This window comes from Taudactylus pleione, unplaced genomic scaffold (genome assembly GCF_031769625.1).
Source record: "Taudactylus pleione unplaced genomic scaffold, aTauple2 ptg000147l, whole genome shotgun sequence".
Taxonomy (NCBI): Eukaryota; Metazoa; Chordata; class Amphibia; order Anura; family Myobatrachidae; genus Taudactylus; species Taudactylus pleione.
Window position 1 is genome coordinate 2644626 of NW_028284549.1, and position 13528 is coordinate 2658153.

General features: G+C 46.9%; 1 protein-coding gene across 1 annotated transcript in view; it reads left to right on the plus strand.

The window, feature by feature from the left end:
* The first annotated feature begins 10121 nt into the window (after positions 1 to 10121).
* The window catches only part of LANCL1 (LanC like glutathione S-transferase 1), a 119816-nt gene continuing 116409 nt past the window's right edge, over positions 10122 to 13528 (plus strand). The window contains exon 1 of the mRNA XM_088474087.1: positions 10122 to 10235. The gene's annotated coding sequence lies outside the window, so the exon portion shown is untranslated. The remainder of the gene's footprint in view (positions 10236 to 13528) is intronic.

Sequence of the window (13528 nt, forward strand, 5' to 3'; positions counted from 1 at the left end):
AGCGGCAATCATTTTAAAGGCAAAACCAAGCTAGTTTTGCCTTTTAAATGATTGCCACTTTAATAATTCGGGAAGACTTGCAGGAGTTCCTGCAGAGGCTGCAGCTCACAATCTATTCAACCTACATAAGCCACCAGGCTGAGTACATCTCCCTTATGAGCTAAGACTGCAACAAGAGCTGCTCCTTCTCTTTAGTTTGGTGGGAAAAGCCGGTATATATACTTATAGTACTTGTTATACAGCCGTGTGCTACTTCAAACCTGGACTCTGCCCAGCTGTTGTTACAGAGAGGTTTTGTTATCTCTGTGAGCTGGTGCTTTTCCCCCTCACTATCTCTCCTCTGCCCGTCCCCACTGACAGCCTCAAAGCAAATGCAAAAATGTGTAATATATATGTGGAGTGAATAACAATGATTATCTTGTTAAAATGACACCTGTCAAGGGGTGAGATATATTAGGTAGCATGTAAACGATATGCGTTCGGCATCCCGGTGGTCGAATGTCGACACTTACATTACAGGCACCAGAATACCGGCAGCGATCAGAATCTCGGTGCTAGCATCCTGACCGTCATAAGTAGCGGGGTGGGGGTGAGTGTTAGGGTTAGATTTAGAGATGCACCATGATGCACTTATCGAAGGGGGCTTCTCAGGACTCCTGAGAGTTCTTCACAACAGGTATCAGGACTGTGACTATCTCAGTATGTAAAGATAAACTACATTTGCCAAAGTTCCATTGTGGTCGTTGGAGGAGCTATCCTGGTTGCTGGCGTTCCCCACATACAGGGGATAGAGAGTTAAAATGACCATCTGTCTCAAAGGTGTTGTCAGGTTGTGGGATTTCTGATTGCTTATTATTTCAAACCTGATTCCATTTGGGTCACATGTTCTGAACTTCCTATGGATCAAAGACCCATAGTATAAAGCCTGTTACTAACTGTGTCTCAGTGTCTGTGCAACGTTACTTTCAGGTCTTTCTTGGATTCCTGCCAGATCCCTGCTGTGCCTGTGGTTTGCTGTGGACTTTGCTATATCTCTGCCCGTGTTCCGGTTAAACTTCTGATACTGGTTACCAGCCGCACTACAGAGCTCAGCATTGCCATTGCCTAAGTATTGTTAACCTGCTCCATCGCTGTGGTTGCATCCCCTGCTGGATTATTTACTCTGCTTGTTGTCTTCTACTTCCGTGGACATTGAACTCACCTCTACTACAGTTGTCAACTGCACCATTACAGTTATCATCGCCGGACCCTTCCTGCATCGCGGGGCTCAACCCCGCTCCGGATCCCCGTCACGCCACAGGGCTCAACCCTGCTCCGGACCCTCACTACATCGTGGGGCTCAACCCCGCTTCGGATCCTCGTCACGCTGCAGGGCTCAACCCTGCTCCGGACCTTCACCGCATTGCAGGGCTCAACCCTGTCCCGGATCTTCACTGCATCACAGGGCTCAACCCTGTCTTGGATTTTCACCACGTCTCAGGGCTTAACCCTGTTCTGGATCTTCACTACTTTGCAGGGCTCAACCCTGTTCTGGATTTTCATCACACTACAGGGCTCAACCCTATCCCATCCTGAGGTCTTGGCCTCATATTGGACTCAGGGTTCCCCACCACATTAGTATCAGAGACTTTATTTACATATGGGGGTTTACTCCTATATTGACTACTGCATATCTGAACTTCTGTGTTGTTGAGACTTTATGTGAAACGTTGCTATATATTTTGCCTGTGAATAAATTCTATTTACTTTTATTCCGTGTTACTGAGATTCCATGAACAGGTCATTCCTAAAACCACCTCAGTTTATAGTGTCCAGTAGGCCTGACTCCTTCCAGGAGTCTCAAGTGTCGGCAGCCGTGACATCAGGCATTCAGCATACAGACAGCATTCACGGCCATGGAGAGTGAAAGTGACACGAGTCTGCAGCTTGTGTAAGGTTGAACTCACTCCAAAGTTTATTTGAAACTTACAATCTACTTATATAGCATATCATATAAGGTGTTTTCCTGATTAATGATTAATGCATGATTAATGATTAATGCATACTAACTGCAATTATATTGGCTAAGCTAATTAGTCTGTCTTAAGCCTTATCTTCCTGGCCAAAACTGTTATGCTTATCTATTCTTATGCTTTGAGCAGTACTGCTGCAAATGTCTGTTAGTGCCAGATACCTGCAGAAGTCTTGTGGGGTCCATGTCTCGATGGGTCAGAGCGGGATGCAATCGGGAAACCGGCTGCCTTAATATCAACAGCCGGCTTCCCGACTGTCATATCCCAGCGAGGGTGAAATGCCGGGCATCTAGATGTAGACGCCTGACATTTTCCCGACCCCGGGAGACAGGCACCCGGCATCCCGATCGAAGGAATGCCGGGCGCCGCGAGCAGACAGCCGCAGGGGGGGTTAGGTTTAGGGTACCTGGGGGGGTTAGGCTAGGGGGAACTTAGGTTTAGGCAGTGGGGAAGGGGGGAGGTTAGGGTTAGGCACTTGGGGGGGAGGTTAGGGTTAGGCACCCCTAAGGAGGGTTAGGGGGTTAGGTTATACTTACCTTAGGGACGATCTGGATTTCCAGCGCTGTCGGGCTTCCGCTGCCGGGAACTCTGCTTCTGTCAGCCTGCCAATGCCTGGAATTGAACCTCCGGTCAGAGCTGTATATCACTTCCATATTCCTCTTATTTCCTCCTCCTGCACCAAGGGGGGAGTACTCTTTGCCTGGGCTTGTTGGTGGGGCCCAGGTCAATTGCTGATGGGACAGTGGGCCTGATTCAGAGCCGGACGCTCTGACCAGAGCGCTCGCTCTGAATCAGGGACCTCTTACCTCAACTTGGAGCAGCCTCATGGACGCTCACATAGCTGTGGGTTACCACCCACAGCTATAGCGAGCGTCCATGATGATGGTCGTGATGGTCAAGACCATCGCGACCATCGGGCTTGCGACGAGACCCTGCGGTAGGGTCTCGCTGCCGCATGCCCTGGAGTGATTTTGGCTCTATCAGAGCCAAAATCACTCCCACTGACATCACTAGTGATGTCAGTGGGGCCGGACCCAGACGGTAGGCGTTCCCACGAGCTCCCTCCATCGTGCGCATGCACATTAGGGCACCATCGACCCGCTTGCGAGCGTCCTGCGCTCGCGAGCGGGTCTGAATTAGGCCCACTGACCCCATTTGCATCGCTGCTGCTGACAGCTGTATAGCAGTGCATCTGCATATTGGGCAGGGAGAGAGAGGAGACTGCAGCTGCTCAGCCCACGCTGCTGTGTGCTGGGCTGGGTCCAGTGAGGCTGCTGCCTCCCGCTGTGCCACTGTCACTGCTATACAGTGGCCAGTGGTAGTGTGCAGGCAGGGGCGCCGAGAGGGGGGGGAGCGGGTACAGATTACCCGGGCCTGGGCATGGCAGGGGGCCCGGGCCACCTGCAGCACATCACAGTTTTTTTTCCAACCTATTATTTTTTTCATTAACCGTCACTAAAACCACTGCGGGCGATGGCGGGCGGCAGTTCGAGGGGAGGGGGGAGGGGGGGTGTAAGTCAGTGTCACAGACAGTGCAGTCACTCACTTGCAATGCAGGCTACCACTGCAGCCGCGCCGCTACGGAGCTGTTGCTCTCGAGAGATGATGATGTCATCATCTCGCGAGGCTCTCTCAGCACCAGCTCCAGACTGAAGCCTGGAGCTGGTGCAGAGAGAGCCTTGCGAGATGATGACGTCATCATCTCGCGAAAGCAACAGCTTTCCGGTGGGTGGAGACTTGGAGGGAGGGGTAAAGGCAGGAGGTGGGCCCGTGAGCTACCTTGTTTGTCTGGTGCAGTGAGTCAGAATGACTGTCAATGTCTGAGAAGGGAAAAGCCGAGTGGCTGCTAGGCTGACGCTGTGAATCTGTGTTGTATACGTGGACTTTGACATTGTGGTGCTGTGGCAAGTTGCAAATCTATAAATGCTATATAAATAATTCATATATATAATGCATGTATCACCATTAGTGTATAATAATTATATCATATTATATAACCCGTCAGGTTAAACTGTCATGTACATGTGCAGGCTGACAGTCGTGTGTGCACATGACACAGAAGCCCATTGGTGGCAGTGTTAGGCTACCAGCAGCGGAATGGAAGATGCCACCGATGAGGGGGGCGACATTAGACCTTGCGGATGAGGTAAGTAATGTTGAATACCAGTGACTTATTTGTTAGTATCACTGCAATATTAAACTAAATATGCCTCTGGTATTAACATTTGTAGATAAATGGGGCCCTAGAACAATGGGTTATCAGCAATCACTATAGCAAAACATACAGGGCCTGATTCAGAGCTGGACGCTATTTGCGCTCGCTCGTTCAGAAAAAGGGGCTGGCTATTTAAATTGAGCTCTTTGCGGTCTGTTGACGCCTCTATGTCTGAGCGAACGAAACATGCGCTCGCTATTTTGTAAAGACACCCCTTGGCCGCTCGCATCATACGTCATCTCCGCTATTTATTAGATTAATCGAGTACATCGAAAGGCGTATGAACTGCTCGCTATTCTTGTGGTAGCATTTTCCTACCGCAATCATGCGAGCAGTTCAGGCTAAAAGACAACCAAGTGACGTGGTCGATGACGCTGCTTTATTAATTATGCACACTCTTAAAACGCCTGTTTTGACCGTTTGGCACACCTGCGTTCGGATCTCCACTCCCCGCTTTCAAGCACCTTCCCCTGTTACCACCCACAAACGCCTCATTCAGTCACTCAAATTAGCAGGCATTCGCTATTTTGCGAGCACACGATTTCCGACCGCACTGACTGGTTGGCGCATGCGCATTACAACCCATACACATGAGCGGCTCTGAATCAGGCCCACAGTTTGTATCTCATGAGGTTTTGTTGCTATGGGGCATAACCACAAAGTGCACAATTTTTTTTATTTGCTCCTCCACCATTGAAGGCGAGGCTGGCATCAATATATCTAGATCTGTGTTGTTGACAGTGAATAACGGGGGTACAGCTAAACCCTCTTTTTCTTTGTTGATGAACAGAGATCCTGTAAAAAATAAACGATGTCCAAACGGAGTGTTCACCTTCCAATAAGAGCAGAAAGTATCCCAAGCCACACAGTATTTTTCATTGTTGGCTCTGAAATCCCAGGTATGGAATCCGTAGTCCCCTTTTTGACCTCTGCAATGCTTAGGGGGAGTATCTGAGCTGTAGGCATGGTTAATGCGCTCCCATATAATTTTCATAGGCCAACAGGCTTCCTGGAATGCCGGCAGCTTTATTAGTGTTTCCATGTTTATTTATTTCCACAGTATCAATGGAAGTGTAGGCTCAAAATGCTTCACTGTCCTCAACCAAATAAATCTGCAACAGAAGATAATTTAGGGATAAATAACGTTACATTGGACACGTTGGATCTGTTGGACAAATTTGTAAGTGGTCAGATTTTTGCCATAAGTAGAGACCCGTCTGTCTTTCTGTCGCATTCATGTTGATAGTCTCTGCTCAATGTATCCACATCTGTATAACTGGTCAGTGACTAAGGCTACAGAAGTGATATAACAGATCATCCAACAGTTGTCATGTGATAATATTAATGGATGCTCTCAGATACACAAGACGATATCTACACCACGTCATAACTCCTTGCAATGATGAGATATAATTAATACCTGCCTACTCTCCCACAATGTCCAAGAGAAACCTCAGAAATCTTCCCCACTATGCAGTCTTTTCTTGTGTATGTAGACTCTACATTTTTATTTATTTATTTACTACCAGTTATTTATATAGCGCACACATATTCCGCAGTGCTTTACAGAGAATATTTGGCCATTCACATCAGTCCCTGCCCCAGTGGAGCTTACAATCTATGGGGGTCATTCAGACTCGCTCGCAAGCGGCAGTACGCTCGCAAGTGGGTCGATGTTCCCCACTGCGCATGCGCACGACAGAGGGAGCTCCGTCGTGCGCATGCGCGAGACCCAGCGAGCGACGGGGAATCCGTCGCTCGGGGTCTCGCACCAAAGGGGGCGTGCTGTCGATGGTGACTGACAGCACGCCCCCTTTGGTGGGAATGCCGGGGGCGTACCAGCCAGACGGAGGCGTTCCCATGGGAACGCCTACCGTCTGAAGCCGGCCCCACTGACATCACTAGTGATGTCAGTGGGAGTGATTTTGGCTCTGATAGAGCCAAAATCACTCCAGGGCTTGTGGCTGGGAAACCCTACCGCAGGGTTTCCGTCGCAAGTCCGATGGTCGCGATGGTCAAGACCATCGCGACCATCTTTTTGGACGCTCGTATATGCTGTGGGTGGTGACCCACAGCTATACGAGCGTCCAGGAGGACGCTCCATTTTAATGGAGGAGGGCCCTGATTCAGAGCGAGCGCTCTGGTCAGAGCGTCCGGCTCTGAATCAGGGCCTATATTCCCTATTGCATGCACACACACATATACACTAGGGTTCATTTGTGTTGGGAGCCAATTAACCTACCAGTATATTTTTGGATGAACCCCTATATCTCTCCATTCCCCTAAGGAGTCCCAGATGTGGATTAATAATATACTCCTGCAATTATGCCGCTTACTGCACAGTATTATAATTTTCCTAGGTCCTTCACATGCTCTCTTATTCTTTTTGCAAATTTCCCTGTAACTATGGGGCCTATTCATCATCACTTAATTTTCACAAAAGCAGGTGAAATTGCACATTTTCACCTGCAATTGTAAAAATTAAGTGTTCGGGCCATTCATTAAGAAGGTAAAGCAGGAGATATCACAGATATCTCCTACTTACCTTCCTCTGGCAGAATGGCCCGCTGTCCCCATACACTAGTATCACAGATATCTCCTGCTTACCTTCCTCTGGCAGAATGGCCCGCTGTCCCCATACACTAGTATCACAGATATCTCCTGCTTACCTTCCTCTGGCAGAATGGCCCGCTGTCCCCATACACTAGTATCACAGATATCTCCTGCTTACCTTCCTCTGGCAGAATGGCCCGCTGTCCCCATACACTAGTATCACAGATATCTCCTGCTTACCTTCATCTGGCAGAATGGCCCGCTGTCCCCATACACTAGTATCACAGATATCTCCTGCTTACCTTCCTCTCGCGGAATGGCCGCTGTCCCCATACACTAGTATCACAGATATCTCCTACTTACCTTCATCTGGCAGAATGGCCCGGCTGTCCCCATACACTAGCATCACAGATATCTCCTACTTACCTTCATCTGGCAGAATGTCCCGCTGTCCCCATACACTAGTATCACAGATATCTCCTACTTACCTTCATCTGGCAGAATGTCCCGCTGTCCCCATACACTAGTATCACTTATATCTCCTACTTACCTTCCTCTGGCAGAATGGCCTGCAGATGGCGAATGCTCCTGCTCCGGGATTGCAACCCACTTCTTCCCTATGGGAAGGAGGTCCGGGGTTGCGATGAGGGATCCTTTCGGATCCCTCCGCCCCTGTCCGGCTTCTTCCGCCAGACGTCAGGGCTCTTGTGCGCATACGTGACCTGTAGGTTGCGCATGTGCAGTCCAGTCACTGGTCTGAAAAGGAGCAGTGAAGCCGTTCGTGTCACCGCGCCGGAGCAATGATGAATTGCTCCGGTAGCCGCGGCGAGTTAGAATGTTCGGACCCCGATAATTAACATCATGAATAGACCCCTATATGTCTTTCGGTTACAATACACATCCCACATGGCACCACTGCGATATCAGAATTGTTAGAGGGCTTGGGGGATCCATTTATCATTGATCAAATACACAATGTGATCTGGGTGCGACATTAGCAGCCATGATTGCATTGCAGTATGCGATCTTAGCGCTGGGATGTATGAAAAAGCACATGCAGAGACAGGGGCTCCTGGCTAGTTTTGCTGTGTACAGCCCATAGGCTACCGCAGCACAACGCAACGCATTAGCTGCGGAGCCCAAGTTTTGAAATGCTTTGCATTCCGGTGCTTGGTAAAGCTGACGGCATTCCATCCGCCATAGAAACCTATGGGGGCTGCAGCTTCTGTCAGAAATGGAGGGAAAGCAGCAGATACAGGAGATGCTAAATATCTGGGTGTTTTCAGGGAATATGTCACGAATATTTAATGATAAATGGGCCCCTTGGCCTTAAATCCTGAGAGACTTATCTCTGCGATAAAGGCCGTAACTAGGGCAGACTTGCTTACTTTTGAAAATTAGTTTCAGGGAGATTATAGTCAGTGATAGTATGTGCCACCGAGCGGGTGTGCCATGCTCCGCCCAAAGGGCGTGTCTAGCTTTACCCATGGGCGTATCTATTGCTACTCAGGGATGGGGCACAAAAAATAATGGGATATCGGGGTTGGATACTGCGGAATGCAGGTCCTGGGGGTTGTGGGTAAGAGTCACTGCTGTCCAGTTGCTGTGTGGGCTGGTGTCTCACTCCTGTTGCAGCAGTGCAGGATGTGTCATATATTATTGTGTAGTTTCCTCTCCTCTATATAATAATAATACCATATATAGGACCTCATTCAGAGGCGGTCGTTAGTTGCAAGCGGTCGCTCTGAATCAGGGCGGCCGCTTGCATCCTGAACGGCCGCCTCCTTGTCGATCGCTAAGCTGTGGGTTACCACCCACAGCTTAACGACCGACCAGGTTGATGGTCGCGATGGTGATCACCATCGCGACCATCGGGGCTTACGACCAGATCCTAAGGTTGGGTCTGGGCACTCGTAAGGCCCAGGGAGCTTTCTGCTCTGATGGAGCAGGAAGCTCCCCATTGACATCACTGATGATGTCAGTGCGGCCGCCCACAAAATGGTAGGCGTTCGTTAAGGAATGCCTCCGTTTTGGAAACCACCCCCCCGGCCCGCCTACCAAACGGGGCTAGCTGTCGATCAACATCGACAGCCGCCCCTTTGGTAATGAGCTCCGGAGCGACAGAGTTTTCTCTGTCGCTCCGGGGCTTGCGCACGCGCAGTGCGGCCGCAGGCCTAACCATCGAGTCGGTTACGAGCGCATCGGCGCTTGCGACCGACTCTGAATAAGGTCCATAGTGTGTGCTGGGAGCTGTGTTATTACCCATCATATATATTTATAATCACCTCTCCTCTATATAATAATAATACCACACATTGTGTATGCTGGGAGCTGAGTTATTACCCCTCATATATATTTATAATCCCCTCTCCTCTATATAATAATAATACCACACATTGTGTATGCTGGGAGCTGTGTTATTACCCCTCATATATATTTATAATCCCCTCTCCTCTATATAATAATAATACCACACATTGTGTATGCTGGGTGCTGAGTTATTACCCCTCATATATATTTATAATCCCCTCTCCTCTATATAATAATACCACATATTGTGTGTGCTGGGAGCTGTGTTATTACCCCTCATATATATTTATAATCCCCTCTCCTCTATATAATAATAATACCACATATTGTGTGTGCTGGGAGCTGTGTTATTACCCCATATATTTATTTATAATCCCCTCTCCTCTATATAATAATAATACCACACATTGTGTGTGCTCGGAGCTGTGTTATTACCCCTCATATATATTTATAATCCCCTCTCCTCTATATAATAATAATACCACATATAGGCCCTCATTCAGAGGCGGTCGGAGGATGCAAGCGGTCGCTCAGAAACTGGGCGGCCGCTTGCATCCTGACCGGCCGCCTGTTTCGGTCGTTCGTCTGTGGGTTTACACCCACAGCTCTAACGACCGCTAGTGTGCTGGGAGCTGTGATATTACCCCTCATATATATTTATAATCCCCTCTCCTCTATATAATAATAATACCACATATTGTGTGTGCTGGGAGCTGTGTTATTACCCCTCATATATTACTATAATCCCCTCTGCTCTATATAATAATAATACCACATATAGTGTGTGCTGGGAGCTGTGTTATTGCCCCTCATATATATTTATAATCCCCTCTGCTCTATATAATAATGCCACATATCAGTGTGTGCTATGAGCTGTGCTCCCCTCCCTCATATATCACTATAAAGTCCCCTCTATTGTAAAATAATAAATATAAACCTCATGTCAGTGTGTGCTGGGAGTTGATGATTAGTACTGCCTCAGTCATCTGCACCATCCCGGTCAGTGTGCAGTCTCCCCAGTGTGTCACCAGCTCATGACTCATGCTGCTGCTCAGATCTCACTGCTCCGACAATTACAGTGTGGCTGCCATGGAGGAGGAAGCTGGGGCCGCTGCATTGTGAGGAGGAGCCATCGGAAAGCAAAGGTAAGGGACATGTGGCCATACAGGCTGCACTGCCGCAGCACTGCCAACCACCCGCCCAGCTGCTGCATGTGTTGACACATAGCCGCACTGGCTCCGGGCTCCCTGGAAGACATTGTGAGCACCTTGACACGGTGACTGCATGCTGGGATAGGCGGCCCGGCCACCGCTTCTCACAACCCCGCGGTGGCCGGCCTACAGTATATTAAGTGTAATGACGGCAAGCTCCATGACGTGCGTGAGCCCCGCCCCATTCACCGCGCATGCGCAGACAGGGTTTTAGTCATGGCAGAGGGGAAACCGGGAGATTGACATTACTTTCCGGGGTAGCGGGAGCTCCCACCTTAAAGCGGGAGGCTCCCGCGGGATGCGGGAGGGTAGGCATGTATGAACTAGGGTAGTGCGACCAGTGCCATGGCACAGGGCACCGCAGGGCAGGGTGTGCTGTTTGGGCCTATCAATTTTACTGTTTATTATCATTCTTACTTGTAGCTTCCTCTTTTATCCCCAGTATCTCCTGGCCACCCCTATCTCTTCCCTGGGCCTTCCCCATGAGGCTATGGCCATTTTTCAGGTGCACTATCTTATGTCCCTATTTAAAAAATGGAGGGGGGGGGGCAATGCTTTCTCTGGCACAGGGCACCAAAAAGTCTAGTTATGGCACTGTCTGCGATTGTGGAATTAATGCCTACTTACCAATCTATAATCACAGGACTGCAGCAGAACAAGCTCTGAGAAGGCCTTGCTATGAAATCTGTTCCGATAGATGGCGGCTGTGTCCGCAGGCGGTGATCTGTTTATTCCTTCTCCTTTGCTTGTTACCAACTTGTGTTATATTCCCCACAGCTGTAATAGAGGAGCCACAAGATAGTCATGTACTGTATACAGAATACGGATAACAGAGCATAGTGTACCAGCAATGCACTGACTGCGCACAAGTGTCATTTTACCTAGTGCTGGGGTGGAATAAATATTGTATATCACAGGAACTAGTCCGTCATATATCGGAGCCTGAACATTATTTTATAGGGGTCAGGGAAGATGTACTTCATCTAATATCAATAGAAAAGGCTCCTAGACATTAGACATCTTATTAGGTGTCCTCAATAGCATAAAGAAGGAATCCCCAGGGAGACACCCATCCTTTAAGGTAAAACTTATGGGTACATGGTCTATTTGAGGTCATAGATTCAATTCCAACCAGGGACCTATATGTGTGGAGTTTGTATGTTCTCCCCAAATTTGTTTTCCTCCATTTGCCTTGGATTACTCAAACACTCCAAAACCACACTGGTAGATTAATCGGCCTCTGAGAGAAAAATAATTCTAGAGTTTGTGATAGATTAGAGAGTGTAAGCTCTACTGGGGCGGGGACTGATGTGACTGATGAGATATTGTCTGTGAACGCTGTGGAATGTGTGCACTATCTGCCCTTGACCGCCACCCACTTCACATCTAAAACTGAATCCATACGTTGGGACATCACATCCCACCAGACCATCATCGTCCCATCCTCTTCTTTCCCAGCCTGACTCTTCTCATCCTACCCATCCATTTTACCATCTCTAACTTCCTTTTTCCCAGTATCTAGAGATGAAGCCAGGTCTCTAATCTTGTCCTCCCTCATTACCCTTCCCTCCTTGACCCTTTTCCTTCCCACCTCCTCCACCCCCTTTCTCTTGTTACCTGTTCTCATCTTGCAAATCTATTCAATAATTCACGTGACCAATCGTGTTAACTGACATCGTTGTAAGCAGATATCCGGGATATTTAAATCCACCATAATAAAAACTCCAATTCCCATGATGTCTAATATTTGGTCATCTGATTACCTCCAATCATATGAATGGAACTTTTAATAAAACCTTCTAACATACTAATTGCATAAACATCTACAAACACAGTTTAGGGCCTATTTATTCATAAATATGAGTCACATGATTCACATAATCAATATCCGATTCGTGATAAAGCTGTGAAATATAACCGGGACATTTTAAAGTCACCAAAATCAGAACTCCAATTCCCATGAGGCCCAGCGTTTCATCACCTAACTCTATCCGATCATGTGATCGAAACTCTCAATACACAGCCTACAATTAATAATATCTCTAAAATAAATACAGATAACTAACGATCTCAATTTGTCAACACCTATATATATAGTTGACCTCACTAACAATGACTGATAGAGAGATAACTTCATTTGACCCAATGTAAACTCCATTTAGGTATATTCCCACTATAAATCATCTGTCTACCAGATCAAAATATAGAGATCTTAATACTGGGTAATGACATATAAGAATTCCTAAATAACTAAAAACCACACTATATCATATAATAAGTGTGTAAATATTAAACCATATATAAATAAAAACTATGGGGAAAAAAAGGGGGAAGGGATAAAGGAGGGGGGGGGAGGGAAAAACCAATACCTCCAAGGTTACATATTGAGTGGAATAAAGACCGGATAAGTGCATGATAAATAAGCTACTAATTGGTCTTCCATATAACAAATTATTCTCAAAGATGGTTCATCATGTAACAACATTCAATTCTATAGCCTCATTCAAACCATCTGGGAAGAGGGAATTATACTTCAACATCCAATATATTTCTCTAGAACATAATTTATTAAATCTATCCCCTTCTCGATCAGAGGATGGTATTTGCTCCAATCCTATAACAGACAACTGTGTACAATCACCATCATGTGCATTCAAAAAGTGGCGTGAAACACTGTGTAACATATTTTTATTCACAATGTTCCTACGGTGTTCCATAAAACGAGTTTTAAGTGACCTCATAGTTCTGCCTATATAATAGAGGCCACATGTACAGAACAACACATAAATAATATATTTAGAGTCACAGTTGATGAATGAGGCAATCTTATAAATGTCCTTGCTTAATGGCAGGACTACCTCTTTAGTACATCTTTGAATGTGTGTACACATAGTGCAACGTGTCTTACCACATTTAAAGAAACCCAATGGTTTCGTAGTTAACCAAGTCGTCTCTTTAGTATCAATACCTCTAAATGTTCTAAGGTGACTGGGTGCTAAAATGGTTTTCAAAGTTCTATTCTTTCTAAAAATAACCTCTGGAACAATCGGAAGAATATGTTTAAGTATATTATCTTGTCGTACTAATCGGTAATTACGTGAAACAATATTTTTGATCTCCCTAAAACTGTTATTGTATTTACATACAAAAGCTGTTTCTCTCTTTTATCGTGGCCTTCCCTTTTTTCCAATCTCTGTTTATTTAAAACTGTATTTCTATCCAATTTG